This window comes from Pectinophora gossypiella, chromosome 11 (genome assembly GCF_024362695.1).
Source record: "Pectinophora gossypiella chromosome 11, ilPecGoss1.1, whole genome shotgun sequence".
Classification (NCBI taxonomy): domain Eukaryota; kingdom Metazoa; phylum Arthropoda; class Insecta; order Lepidoptera; family Gelechiidae; genus Pectinophora; species Pectinophora gossypiella.
Window position 1 is genome coordinate 1,501,316 of NC_065414.1, and position 14,701 is coordinate 1,516,016.

The following is a 14,701-nucleotide window of genomic DNA, read 5'->3' on the forward strand; positions in this document are numbered from 1 at the left end:
CACGAATATACTCAGGACGCGTTTGTTTATGTGCGTACACATGGTCGCCCTGACTTATTCGTCACCTTTACTTGCAACCCAGCCTGGCCCGAAATAGTCAATGAGTTGATGCCGGGGCAAAGCGCAATAGATAGACATGATGTAGTCGCAAGAGTTTTTAGACTAAAAGTTAAAAAACTAATGGATGTGATTAATAAAGGCCGAGTGTTCGGAGAAGCGCGCTGCTTTATGTACTCTATCGAATGGCAGAAACGTGGACTGCCACATGTTCATATATTATTGTGGTTAAAACATAAGTTACGACCCGATCAAATAGATAACATAATCAGCGCTGAAATACCGGATCCTAACATTGACAAGACTCTCCATGACATTATTGTAAAAAATATGATTCACGGTCCATGCGGACCCGAAAATCCACAGTGCCCCTGCATGAAAGACGGAAAATGCACAAAAAAATTTCCTCGCAAGTTAGTGAAAGAGACAGTTCACAACGACCACGGATACCCGCAATATCGTAGAAGAGCGGCAGCAGACGGAGGTCGAACAGCAACCGTGAAGCTCCGAAATGGTAGCTACGTTACGGTTGATAATAGTTGGGTAGTCCCCTATTCACCAATTTTATCAAAAATGTTTAACGCCCACATAAATGTTGAGGCATGCAGTTCAGTACGCGCCATCAAATATATCTGCAAATATATAAACAAGGGTAGTGATCAAGCTATTTTCAATTTTAGAAATACTGATCTTGCGAATCCCGTAGATGAGGTACAAACTTATCAGTCTGGTCGGTATGTCAGCAGCAACGAAGCCGTGTGGCGTCTGTTAGGATTTCCGTTGCACGAAAGGCATCCCACCGTGACACATCTCAGCGTGCATTTAGAAAATGGGGAACGCGTTTATTTTAATGAACACAATTTCCACGAACGAATAACTACTCCTCCAAAAACCACTCTCACTGCTTTTTTTGATCTTTGTATCAGAGATGAGTTTGCAAAAACTCTTCTTTATGTCGAGGTGCCGAGGTATTATACTTGGGATGCAAGTAGGAAAACTTGGAAACGCCGCATTCAAGGTACTTCTGTTCAGGATTGGCCTGGCGTCAAATCTGGAGATGCTTTAGGACGAGTTTATACAGTTCATGTTAGTAACATGGAATGTTTTTGTCTACGCATGCTTTTACACCATGTGCGCGGTCCTACCTCTTTCAATGATCTAAAAAAATACAACACACAAGACTATCCTACATTTCGAGAGGCATGTGAGGCAAGAGGATTACTGGAGAATGACAACCATTGGGATGTGACACTGGAAGAAGCTGCTCAATGTAGATCAGCAGGCAAGATGAGAGAGCTATTTGCTGTATTAGTAGCGACATGTGGTCTTTCAAATCCTCAACAATTGTGGGATAAATACAAACATGATATGACGGACGATATATTGCACAGATTACAAGAGCAAAATCCCAATATCACGTACAGTGATTTAATTTACAATGAGGGTCTGACAAAAATTGAAGACCAGGTTAAAACAATTTCTGGAAAGGATTTATCAGATTATGGAATGATCAGACCACAGAGAACCGAGGAAATCAGTAGCGATTTAATACGGGAACTAGATTACGATACTGCTTCCTTACAACAACAATTAACAGAGTCTGTTCCACGTTTGAACCCAGAACAAAGGTTAGTATTTGACAATGTTGTCAAAAAAATTGAAGATGGCGAAGGTGGTTTGTTATTTTTGGATGCTCCCGGAGGCACGGGAAAAACCTTTCTTTTAAACTTGCTTTTAGCCCAAATCAGAAAAGATAAAGGAATTGCTGTAGCAATTGCCTCTTCCGGAATAGCCGCCACTCTGCTCAATGGTGGTCGAACGGCACATTCGGTGCTTAAACTGCCATTAAACTTAGCCCAAGAAGAAATGCCAGTCTGTAATATAAGTAAAAACAGCGAGCGTGGACGTATGTTGCAGCAATGTAAATTATTAGTTTGGGATGAGTGTACCATGTCCCATAAAAGAGCAATTGAAGCTCTAGATCGGACTTTGAAAGACATCAAGAGTAATCCAAATATCATGGGAGGGATGGTAGTACTTTTAGCGGGCGATTTTAGACAGACTTTGCCGGTTATCACTAAAGGCACCCCTGCAGATGAAATAAATGCGTGTTTAAAAGCGTCAAGGTTATGGGTGCACGTAAAAACGTTTAGTCTGTCTACAAATATGAGAGTGCAACTACACAATGATGTACAATCTGGACAATATACTGCTGCTCTTCTTAAAATTGGAGAAGATCGTATGGCAAAGGATGGTAATGGCATGATTACATTGGATCGTGAATTCTGCAATGTTGTGCATAATCCAGATGATCTAAATAACTTCGTCTATAGCGAACTGCTAACTAATATGAGGAATATAGAATGGTTATGTGAAAGAGCAATTTTAGCGCCGACGAATGAAATGGTGGGACAGATAAACGAGCAAATTATGTCACGCGTGGAAGGTGATATTGTTGAGTTTCTCTCTGTAGACACTGTAATGGATACTGAACAAGTAACATCATACCCTGTTGAATTTCTTAATTCTTTAGAACTGTCGGGAGTACCTTCACACAAACTGAGGCTGAAACTAGGCGTTCCTGTCCTTTTGATGCGGAATTTAGATGCACCAAGACTGTGTAATGGCACACGGTTGCAAGTAACACACCTCGGTCGCAATATTGTAAAAGCAATCATTATGACTGGAATGGCAAAAGGAGAGAATGTTTTAATCCCCCGTATACCCATAATTCCGACAGATTTGCCATTCCAGTTTAAGAGATTACAGTTTCCGCTGAAAATCGCATTCGCTATGACGATAAATAAAGCTCAGGGGCAAACATTAAAAGTAGCTGGCATTCATTTAGAAAAGAGTTGTTTTTCTCACGGCCAATTATACGTGGCTTGCTCACGTGTTTCAAGTCCACAGAATCTCTATGTGTTGGCCAGAGAGGGAAAAACAAAGAACATAGTTTACAAAAATGTACTATAGTAATAAGGCCTTTTATTTTTACCTTCCTACATTATTATACTACTTATAATAATGTAGGATTATTATTATTGCGGATGTCACACTGTCAAACATTTTATATTTACTAAGGAAACATTCGGAGCTATCCATTATGTGCTTAGGTTGCTTTTGAACAAATTTTGATATGAAGTTGAGGACCGGAACACGATAGTGGGACATTGTTGCAGGGGGACTTACAGCCGGGAAAAAACAAAAAAAAACTTATAAATGCGGACGAAGTCGCGGGTAAAAGCTAGTTATATATATTTTTGAATTTGAATTCGACTAGTAGGATCCAAAATCATCAGTACAATTCCCCATCATCCCCCTAGCATCATCCCGATTTTCACGGGGTCCGCTTACCTAACCTGATGATTTGACAGGTCCGGTTTTTTACAGAAGCGACTGCCCGTCTGACCTTCCAACCCGCGAAGGGAAAACCAGCCCAATACAGGTTAGGTCACATCCGAAAATGCATTTCTCGGGAATGTAGGTTTCCTCACGATGTTTCCATCAACTCCATTCCTACATAATCCACTGCTGGCAACTCTGTTAGTCACGATTCGTTATTATTTTCTCGAACCGCAACGACCCTTCAATGACGACTGCTGACCATAATCATAACAAGAAAATCGACTTTATCTATTCTATAATCATAACCGATTCGATTATATAAGAGGTCGCTGTCCCTTTTCGATTATGATAAAGTATCATAATCGAAAATTCGTCCCTTTTATATCACAGTACGAATTTGATTCGACATAGTAAAACGGATTTATTTTATGGTTCGTTTACTTTATTACTGTGTTTTCTCTTACGATTCTATAACTTGTTTCCTAATTGAGTAAGTACCTACTTAAAAAGTTAGGTGTTCGCGGTCTATTGTTAGAAAAATCACTAAAATTGTTAAAGTTTACGAGGACCTGAAAAGTATCCAGACCGATTGACTATTAAATTAGACATCCTGTGGTTCGAAAATACATTTTACAGCTACCAGGCCATATAGAGCTTTTTAAAGACTTATAATGGCATCAAAAATAGTTTTTGTCTATATAAGAGTGATTTATATATCAGTAATAAAACAAAGATAAATTAAATCGAAAAAAAATCTGAATCGAACGGGACTTAAATCCGCAGCACTTGTCAAACTGGGACGAGTTTAACCATTATACCACCAACTCCTCCTGTCCATGCGAAATTCTCATCGGCGTCGACGATACCACAGATCATAAATAATACTAATGATTAGGTCGAAAGAAGCCATAACACTGTCACATTTCACACTTATTCATTATCAACTCTTTGACACTGTAATACTGCTTTGCACACAATCACTCGTTAATTTTGCCTTTAAAATTATAATTATTTAAGCACTTAAAACTATCAGGTATACAGTCTTCGTCTTCTTCTATCGTGTGGGTTGTGAGGGGAATTACCAACCTCATCAACCCTGATGTCAGGGTTATTATTGAGCCCACAAAGGCCCCTGACATGGCTTATGGTGGTAAGTAGTAACCGTGACTCACTGTAAAGTCGCAGGTTCGAATCTAGCACGGGTCTACAAGTATGTATGGGTGTTAGTGACACCGTAACAAATGCAAAGGGGGATGATTCAGACCATGATTCTGAGTTGATGTCAAGTGGAATTTCCTGTCGGAAAATTCATGAAGTTTTTTGTTTTTTAATATTATATTCAGTTCCAGTTTTTGATGTCCTTAGAAAAGGTTCAATACGATCTACTCTGAACCGGCGTGCGTGTATGAAGCGATTGATGAATGTGGAGGAAGCAAGAGAAGTGTGTCAGGATCGAAGCAAATGGAATTCTATAGTCTCTGCTTACCCCGGTGGGAAATAGGCGTGAGTTTATGTATGTATGTATATTCAGTTCCATACTTTTGTGACGGAAAATTCCACGTGACAACAACTGAAAATCATGGTTCGTATTAACACAAAGTTTTCGTCACGATGTCACTAACACTCGGTATAAGTATGTCAATTAATTTCTGGTTAAAGAAGTGGGTCCTGTCAAAGTAGTATGAGTCAAAATAAAAAATAATAATATTGATTTATTTAATTTATTGATAAAATAGACAATAACAATCTATTTAGTCAAATAAGCCCCCGCGGGTGGATCCGGGCGCAAAGGTATTTATTGATTTCTTTTTATGAGTGATAGGGATATGATGAGTAACCCTGCCACCAGGCTTGATAAAGTTGGTACTCCACCTCACAACCCACACGATAGAAGAAGAAGATGAGTAAAGGAAGAAAACCAACATAAACAACTTTTAAACGTGTCATTGTTTGGCACAGATCTGCTCAAATTATTTTATTAGGTCTATGCTAAAACAAAACACTATCATGAATACATAAATCTAAACGAGTCTCTTGGTAACGCATATCGCGTTTTAGTGTAGCAATTCGTGTAAAATTTGATGCTACTTGCAATTGAGGTTCGCGCCCATCTGGGCACACTCAGGCCTGTTGTCTTAAACGTTGTACCGGGTGAGAGCCTTCAGCGCTCCCCATTTGTCCGGCCAAGTAGATAATGCCATCTGCGGCAAGTCTACAATAAGTCACGTCAAAAAAAGGAACTATGAATAGAAAACTATGAACTACATTTAAGAATCTCCCCATCTTACAAAGCACATCACGCCAAATGCGCACGGGCACACGACCTAGCATTCGGGTCGTACGTTCCGGTTTATCGTTGTCGTCGATCTCAACAATTACTTTACTCGGCGTTCTAATGACGTCATTATATCGCTGCCTACATCTGGGAGAATGAGAGCGCGATTAGAACTCCTTGTGGGGTGTTGTGCCAAATATGCTTGAAGCGAAGCCCTAGCATGGGTAACGTATAATTCATAGCATGCTTACCTAACGCAAAAAAATAAGAACTTTTCCTACACGTTGTAAGTTTTAAATTTACCTTCTATTTTATATTTTTCTAGTAAGTGAGATAGACATATTTTTTAATATATTTAAATATCTCCTTATCTCGAGGATCTCTCGGGGTGATGAGGTTGGTACACCACCTCACAACCCACACGATAGAAGAAGTGAGTAATAAATAAAAACAGTACTGTACGTACTTGTATTATTTAAGAAACTGACTTATTTGGGACGTATGGTATAAGATTTTTAAGTTGCAGATAAATTACGAGACAAATTACCACAGTATACAGAGTGTGAATGTCAGAGCAGTGTCGCAACTCGCAACTAGCCAAAACCACAGCATATAATACGTAAGTAGAATATTGCCAAATATTGTAAGGCACGTAGGTATATTATGTGTTTGTGATGGGATAAATAACCTACTCTACTTGTTTTGTTGAAAAAAATAACATCAGAATATGATTTTTGTAAAAGGCGCTTTCTTGATTTTCAATATAAGGCGTGGATATCCATAATATCATATTAACGACATGCTCGGTATGATAAGCAGCAACGGCCTTGGTCCAGTGGTTTGAGCGTTAGGCTCACGATCCGGAGGTCCCGGGTTCAAATCTCGGTAGAGATACATCATGAAAATCACTTTGTGGTCCCTAGTTTGGCTGACCACCTGATTGTCCGAAAGAAAGATGATCCGTGCTTCGGAAGGCACGTTACGCCGTTGGTTCCGGTTACTACTTACTGATGTAAGTTAGTAGTCGTTAAATAAGCCATGTCAAGGGCCTTTGGCTGGTTAAAGGCCCCTGACATGACTCATGTAACGACTACGTACTTAAGTAAGCAGTAAGTAGTAACCGGGACCAAGGCTTAACATACCCGCCTTATTCCTTATTTTACCCAGGTACACACGTCTCTTAAAACGAAACATAATGATAAAGTAAAGAAGTAATAAAACGAAAATGCAACAGCGACAACAGCGTGACTTTTAAATTACTTAAATATCTTCTAAAAGGTTTTGCCTTTCTCTAAGCCCATACAAATCTAAACAGATACAATTTAATGTTTTGTCGAGTGATGTATGTGAGTCGCACATAATAAGATCACACCAGTGTTGTCACTCACGAGCCGTGGTGCATCATTATACACTACGACAGGGCTGTTACTCAATATCTTCTTTTACAAAACGAAGCAACTCCATAGACGAGGAGCATCTACTTGATTAATTAAAACATATTATAATAACGGGTTCTTACCGCGTTTAAATCAGGGATATGAGACTCCCGATATTTCGACACTGTTGCAAGTGCCATGATCACGGGATGACTCGTGTCCCTGATTTAAACGCGGTAAGAACCCGTTATTATGTGTTTTAATTATGATAATAACCGCGTAAACATAAAACAATCTACTTGATTACCATATGTTACCAGATTACCATATTGTTTATGTGTTGATTTGACCGCGTGACGGAACCCTCGACGCCCCGCGTTTCTCTGGACCATAGAATTAGGATTAATACTACTTATAGAACGGCAACTCTCCGCTCCCCACCAGCGTCTGAACTAGGTTTACCCCCCCTCGGACATAGTTTAGACTTGAATCGTATGGATGTCAGACGTCACACACACAGATGCGCGTGTACGATAATGTCTGTGTAGAACAAGGTTGTTTGTATGAAGTGTCCGGGGTGTGATATAGGTACAAAATCTCATTCTTATCGCGTGCGGCTTAGGGAGATAGGAGTCCTTACCGACTTACGACCATTCAAGACTAAAGTAAAGACTCAGAGGGGGTAAGGTCGACGCTTGAAACGAATTCGTGCGGGGCGGAGAGTTACCGTTCGATACGTGGTTTTTTTTTTTCATACTACCTAACTTATTGTCGCCGCAGATGGCATTAACTACTTGGCCGGAACATTCTATACGTAGTATTAGGTATTTGTTTGCGAGAGTCGCAGTCCAAAACCTCCCAGAAAAAAAATGTGTGAACACTCCTGGCAACCCTGGTAGTCTCCGAGAGCGGTCGCGGTCCAGCGGGCAGCTTTACGCTTTCTCTCACCATTCCTCAGCACGAGACGCAGAATACATGTACCACTGTGCACTCATTGCTCGATATATTTACTATATTTTACCAAGATTCGATAATTGATGACACATAACATAGCATCAAGCCTGTGACTTAAAAAGATAGGCAGAGATTTATAGTAAATACGTCGCCATTATGTGGGCCCGTGTGATGGTTGAAGGCCCGTTCTCCCTACTCGTATCCATCCATAGGGAAGGCCCGTGCGCCTGCAGTGGGGACGTTAATGGGCTGATGATGATGATGTGGGTATCCTACAGACTGCACTTCGGAGAGTGTGCCCGTGATCTACACTAGCTCATTCCACCATCTTTTTTATCTTCGGACTTCCAGACGGCCGGGTTCCATCCCTATTTGGTGGATATCCCAACTATTCGCACAAAGCGCTTCGCATCGTCCTTCAATATGCGCACTGCTAAGGAGTGCAATTCTCTGTCGTCTTCTGTATTTCCGAATGCATATATCCCGGGTGCTTTCAGGGCCAGAGTGAACGGGTACCTTCTGAGCGAGCTCCATTTTAGGCCTCGTCAATGCCTTCGGGCAAGTCTGGGGCCAAGATCAAACCCATCAAAGGTAAAAAAAAATACACTCACTCCCCGCCAGCTATGATCCCGTTTTTCACAGGGTCCGCTTACCTAACCTGAAGATTTGACAGATTCGGTTTTTTTCAAACGCGACTGCCTGTCTGATCTTCAAATTTGCAAAGGGAATCCAACCCAATACAGGACAGGTCACATACCTCTGAAACACATTTCTCGAGAATGTGGGTTTCCTTACGATGTTTTCCTTTACCTTCATTTATGATCCAAACATGAGTTCAAGAACATGTTCGAAAATTGTTGTTTTAATTAGGCCTGTGCTGGGATTGGAACCTGTGACCTCAACATGAGAGTCAAGCCTTCTCCAATTGACTTTACAACCCGCGAAGGTAAAACCAGCCCAATACAGGTTAGGTCACATACCTCCGAAAATGCATTTCTCAGGAATGTGAGTTTCCTCGAGTAAAAAGTAACTGATTTGACTAGTAGAAAATTAGCCTAATAAATAAACATGAGCTTCATTCAAGTTAACTGTCAACCAACTAATAATCTATCAGCTAAGTGGACAAGAACCGAGATTACGGCGTAATTTGATACAAGATTCACTAATGACCAGATTACACTCGATTACGTTGGATAAGCGGTAATCGGTAATGTGACTACAATAATCAGCATGCATATGCAACATATCACTTGTCTACAAGCTTATCAAACTCAAATTGTGATGTCCTTTTTTGATGTGACTTATTGATTTGCCGCAGATGGCATTAACTACTTGGCCGGACTCACTTGGAAGGAGTCTACTCCGAAGATGGGGGCTTAGGTTTCATCATTCATCGTAATCACCTTTCATCATTTCATTAATCATCATCAAGAAAATACATAAGACATGGCTGTGGGCATAGTTCCCTTTGCCTTACCCTTTGGGGAAAACCAAAAAAAAACCGTATGATAAAAAACTGCCCACCGCAGTAGGGATTAGAAGTGAGAGGTTATTAATAATAGGATTAGAATACAATCGGCGGAACCCGGCAATGTCGCGGCCTCAGACTTGACTGAGGAAAGGTCGGCGCATCGAGCGAGCAATAGATTTAAGTACCTTTTTTATTTTAATTGTTTAGTAGTTTAAAAAAAAAGTTAATGTGACATGGTACCAAAGTGTATACATATGAATGCTCGTGACCGTACTTGCACGGGGTGTTAGTTACATCGTAACGAAAACTGAGAGGGATGATTCAGCATTCTGAGTTAATATCAAGTGAAATTTTCCACCGCAAAAGCATAGAATTAAAAAGTGTAATATACATATTTATCGAAACTATGACGATTAGTTTGATTCCTTGACCGATACTGTTAATATCATTGATTGTTAAATTTATTTTATTCGTATTCTTATAGTTACCTTCCTATCGACGTGGCGGCTCCGGAACCATTCTGCAACAAAAAAAATCACCATTATTAGAATCCGACTTCCTCAATTTTTTTAAGCTTAACCTACAAACACGGGAATACCAAAGGGCCCCAAATTATCACGTAAATTACTAATGTCCCTTATTGGAACGTTGCGTGTTCGAAACTACAGTCGAATGTCTACAAATGGAACGTCTACCCTATGACCCGAATGCCAACAGAAAATGACCCCTCATATCGTATAAATCAAGTAATTTTAGAGCTCTTTTAAAATTGGATTGTTACTGACCATTACAGTTTGATCTATTTTAACACCTCTAAGCCTTAATTTTACGGATCATTTTCAGTCGGTCGTATGACTATTTGTAATACCAGACAAAAATTAATATAAGACCTACGTCCAGTGATTTAAGAGTGATATTTAGTTAACATAGAGGCAGACCATTGTGTATTAGTTGGCGCTAGGTTTGAAAGGTTACTGTCCTTTACTTTAATATACAATAAGGGAATTTTGTTATATAAATTGTTTTAATGCTTGTAGTGCATTAGAAAAGATAAGGATCGACATAAGTATTTGATAACTGTTTACCTAAATGCATTAATGTGTAAAAAGGGTTTTAATATCAATGATATTAACAGTATTTCATATAGTGATAGCATTATCCCGTTTTTGACAGGTCCGGTTTTTTACAGAAGCGACTGCCTGTCTGACCTTCCAACCCACACAGATCTCCGAAAATGCATTTCTCGGGAATGTGGGTTTCCTCGCGATGTTTTCCTTCACCGCTCAGCACGTGATAATCATTTATGATCATACGAATTTGAAAACATATTCAAGAATAAAGTTTTCATCTCGAGCTTCTCCGTGCTTCGGAAGGCACGTTAAGCCGTTGGTCCCGGCTGCATTAGCAGTCGTTAATAACCACCAATCCACACTGGGCCCGCGTGGTGGTTTAAGGCCCGATCTCCCTATCCATCCATAGGGAAGGCCCGTTTGGGCCTGTGCTGGATTCGAACCTGCGATCTCAAAGAGGCAAGCGTTCTCTACTAATTGGACTACCACGGTATTTAAAATAAATAATAATAATAATAAAATGTAATGTATTATGTCAGTGTTGTGAATGTCTTCGGGGGAGGGGGGGGGGGGGGGGGTAAAAGGCTATATTAAAGCAATTCACCATCTTACCAGCGCATATACCTACCTAAGTGCGCAATTCAAACAAATGTCAAACAGCAATATTGCTTTTTTAGATGAATTGCTTTGATGTCGGTTTTTATTTATTTTTATTTATTTATTTATTTGTACACAATAGAATACAGAAAGACTACATACACTATTTTAATGAAGACATAAAGGAAAGGATTGTACAAAAGAAATGGACCAGATCTGTCGATATGGACAAATTAAGGGTAACTCGTTACCTTAATTTTTACGGACAACGTACTAGTAAATACATTATATCGAAGATTTGGAACTGTTTACCACTGCATTTAAAGAATCTGAAAAAAAATAGCTCCGTTAAAACTAAAATAAAAGAGTTTTATATGAAAAACATAAAACATGAGGTATAAGTTTTGCTCATCAGTCGAGTTGTGTACTCAAACTGACTTGAACTGTTTTCTTCTAGAGGTATATTAGGTATGCGATGTTGCAGATACCCGTTTGCAAGTTTGAATTGTATAACGCATAATAGGTTATTGTAAGTTATATCGGTGTGTGTGTGTGTGTGACGAGATGTGCTCACGCTGCGTACCTACACTCAACTAATTGTCGATCTTGGATAATATAATAATACTTCTTTGTACGTCACGCCAGTGATGATGGCTAGTCCACGTTCAAATGGCCCTCCATTTTGGTGGACAGTAAATTGTATTAGATTAAGGTTGTTATTTTTATTTAATAAAAGAAAAAAAAAAAAAAGAAACACGCAAAGAAATCAGACAGTACAGGTAAGCTTATCTCTAAAAAAGAGATTTCTTCCAGCTGACCTACGTGATAAGGGGACATGCAGTTTATAATACTACAGATAGACATACCTACATACGCGTACAAATCTAAATCTAGTTTTTGAACCCTCCTGGGGAGTTAAGTGCCCACATAAAAACGCAATATTGCAATTTGATATTTGCGCATATAAAACTAAGTGCGCAATGCAATCAAATGTCAAATTGCAATATTGCTTTCTTAGATGAATTGCTTCAATGTGGCCTTTTAACCCTCCTGATCGTCGTCACAGAGTACCAGGCAGACATAAACAACTTGGAGTTAAAGTTGCGCAAAGCAAGCCTAATGCTATTGCTCAATGCGGCAGTAATTAGGACCGTAGTAGAGCTAGGCTTATACCGAGCTGAAGTAATCAACTGAGGCTTACGCAAAGATTAAAAAACTGTTTAAAAAATATAACATAACATGAATAGCCTATATACGTCCCACTGCTGGGCACAGGCCTCCTCTCAATCAACCGGAGAGGGTATGGAGCATACTCCACCACGCTGCCCCACTGCGGGTTGGTGGAGGTGTTTTTACGGCTAATAGCCGGGACCAACGGCTTAACGTGCCCTCCGAAGCACGGAATCAACTTACTTTTTCGGACAATCAGGTGATTCAAGCCTGAAAAGTCCTTACCAAACAAAAGACAGTCTCACAAAGTGATTTCGACAATGTCCCCATCGGGAATCGAACCTGGACCTCCAGATCGTGAGCCTAACGCTCTTACCCAGGCTCACGAACTGGAGGTTTAAAAAATAAAAATAATAATATTTTTCCTGGTATAGGTTGTGAGGTCAATAAACTCACACTTTTTTTTGTACTGTTTGTTTTTTTTGTGATGTGTAATTTGGATAATGACATTGTAAATCATTTTATTATTATTTCATAATTAATGTTAGGTACATGATTGATATTTAAATTATCAATTTTATTTTGTTTAACTATTTGCATGTTATAATTTGAATAACTAAAAATGTAGACCAAATGTTAAATGCTGACCATCTGCAAACTGTAATACCATTTTTATTGCATTGAATTATGAATCACAGACTTTTCTTTTGGAGGTAACGTGAAGTTTGCCGCAGATGGCATTAACTTCTTAGCAGGAAGCAATCCTGGTCTCAATGGCTCATCTAACCACTATATACGTCCCACTGCTGGGCACAGGCCTCCTCTCAATCAACCAAAGGGGGTATGGAGCATACTCCACCACGTTGAGCTAATTAGTTTACGGATAATAGCCGGGAGCAAGAGCTTCACGTGCCTTCCAAAGCATAGAATCACTTTCCTTTTTCGAGGACAGTCTCACAAAGTGATTTCGACAATGTCCCCAGCGGGAATCGAACCCGGGCCCAACAGATCGTGAGCCCGACGCTCTAACCACTAGACCATGGAGCCTGTCACATATGCGCGTATTTAAGTAAACAAAATCCAGGACCTTAGTGCTTTCCAAAACACGAAACCGTCTTAAGGCAATACCCTATCCAAACTTTGTCGCCTGAGGGGATTATATTTGAAATAGCTAATCGACCTAAGTGGGCCAATAGGGAAAAGCGCTGATTAAGGGAAATGGTCGACCACGCCGGCGGCAGCATCAGGGTTCTGAAGTGTTGTTGTTGCGAGCTGATTGGCCGCCTCTATCGATAGAGTAATTGGGTCGTCAGAATCACGGGATAGAAGAAAGAGGTCTTTCTTCTATTCGGTGCGCGGACATAAAGAACAATTTGAACAGTGTGTCTATACAAATTTGATTTAAGTACTGTAGATCTTCCTCCGAAAGCATTATAACTACTCGGCCGATGTAAACAAAACAACGTGATATACAAAAGGTAAGACATTTATCTGCGCAGTAAGTTGCACAACCTTCAAACTTTGGAATTACCAGTTGCCACTTACCAAGCGGTAAGTAAAGATGAACTTTACAAAACCGGCTGCGTTGAGTCACTTTCATTTGTCGGTAAAGCTTAATTTTAATACGTCAGGGTTGCCAGATTGAGGGCTTCTCGCCGTTTTGGGGAAAAGTAACTTGTTGAGGAAGTTTTGGGGATACAAGAATGATGGCGAAAACATTGGGAACGTTTTCCCAGTGACTTTTTCCTTATTTTCCTTCCAGGAAAAAAGTCCTTTCAGCCAATTCAGCTCTTTACCAATTTGACGAACACTGTCGCTTTTTGTATGTGCGGCAAATGTAGGTACGGTGTAATATACGTGTAAAGTAAGAATGTTAAGAGATTGGGTGGAAATTTTCTGAAATAGTAGGGGAAATTTTGGTAAGAAATGGGGGAATTCAAAAAATACCTGGCAATTCCATAGTACTTATGTGCTTACTCCGATGGGTAATAGGCGTAAGTTTATGTATGTATATATGTTATGATGTTGTCAGACAACCCTGATACCGCATTGAACTTGATATAGTAAACTTGTTTTGATTGTGTTAATAAAAAGATTAAGGAACAACGCTGAAAGGAGACCCACATTCTTCCGCATAATACGCTAGTCAAATCATCCAACTAAGTAGTCAAATCAGTTACTTTTTACTAAACTTTTTTTTTTTTTTTGACGTGACTTATTGTAGATTTGCCGCAGATGGCATTAACTACTTGGCCGGACAAATGGGGAGCGCTGAAGGCTCTCACCCGGTACAACGTTTAAGACAACAGGCCTGAGGGTGCCCAGTTGGGCGCGAACCTCGGCTCAGGGCGTCGTCTGAGAGGAAAAAATATTTGAAAGAATTAAT

The 14,701-nt window shown here is 39.9% G+C and overlaps 1 protein-coding gene across 2 annotated transcripts in view; it reads right to left on the reverse strand.

Annotated features, from left to right (window-relative positions):
- The window catches only part of LOC126370647 (mucin-12), a 121,952-nt gene that overhangs the window by 51,487 nt on the left and 55,764 nt on the right, over positions 1–14,701 (reverse strand). For both annotated transcript variants that reach the window (XM_050015606.1, XM_050015607.1), the window contains exon 2: positions 9,967–9,998. The gene's annotated coding sequence lies outside the window, so the exon portion shown is untranslated. The remainder of the gene's footprint in view (positions 1–9,966; positions 9,999–14,701) is intronic.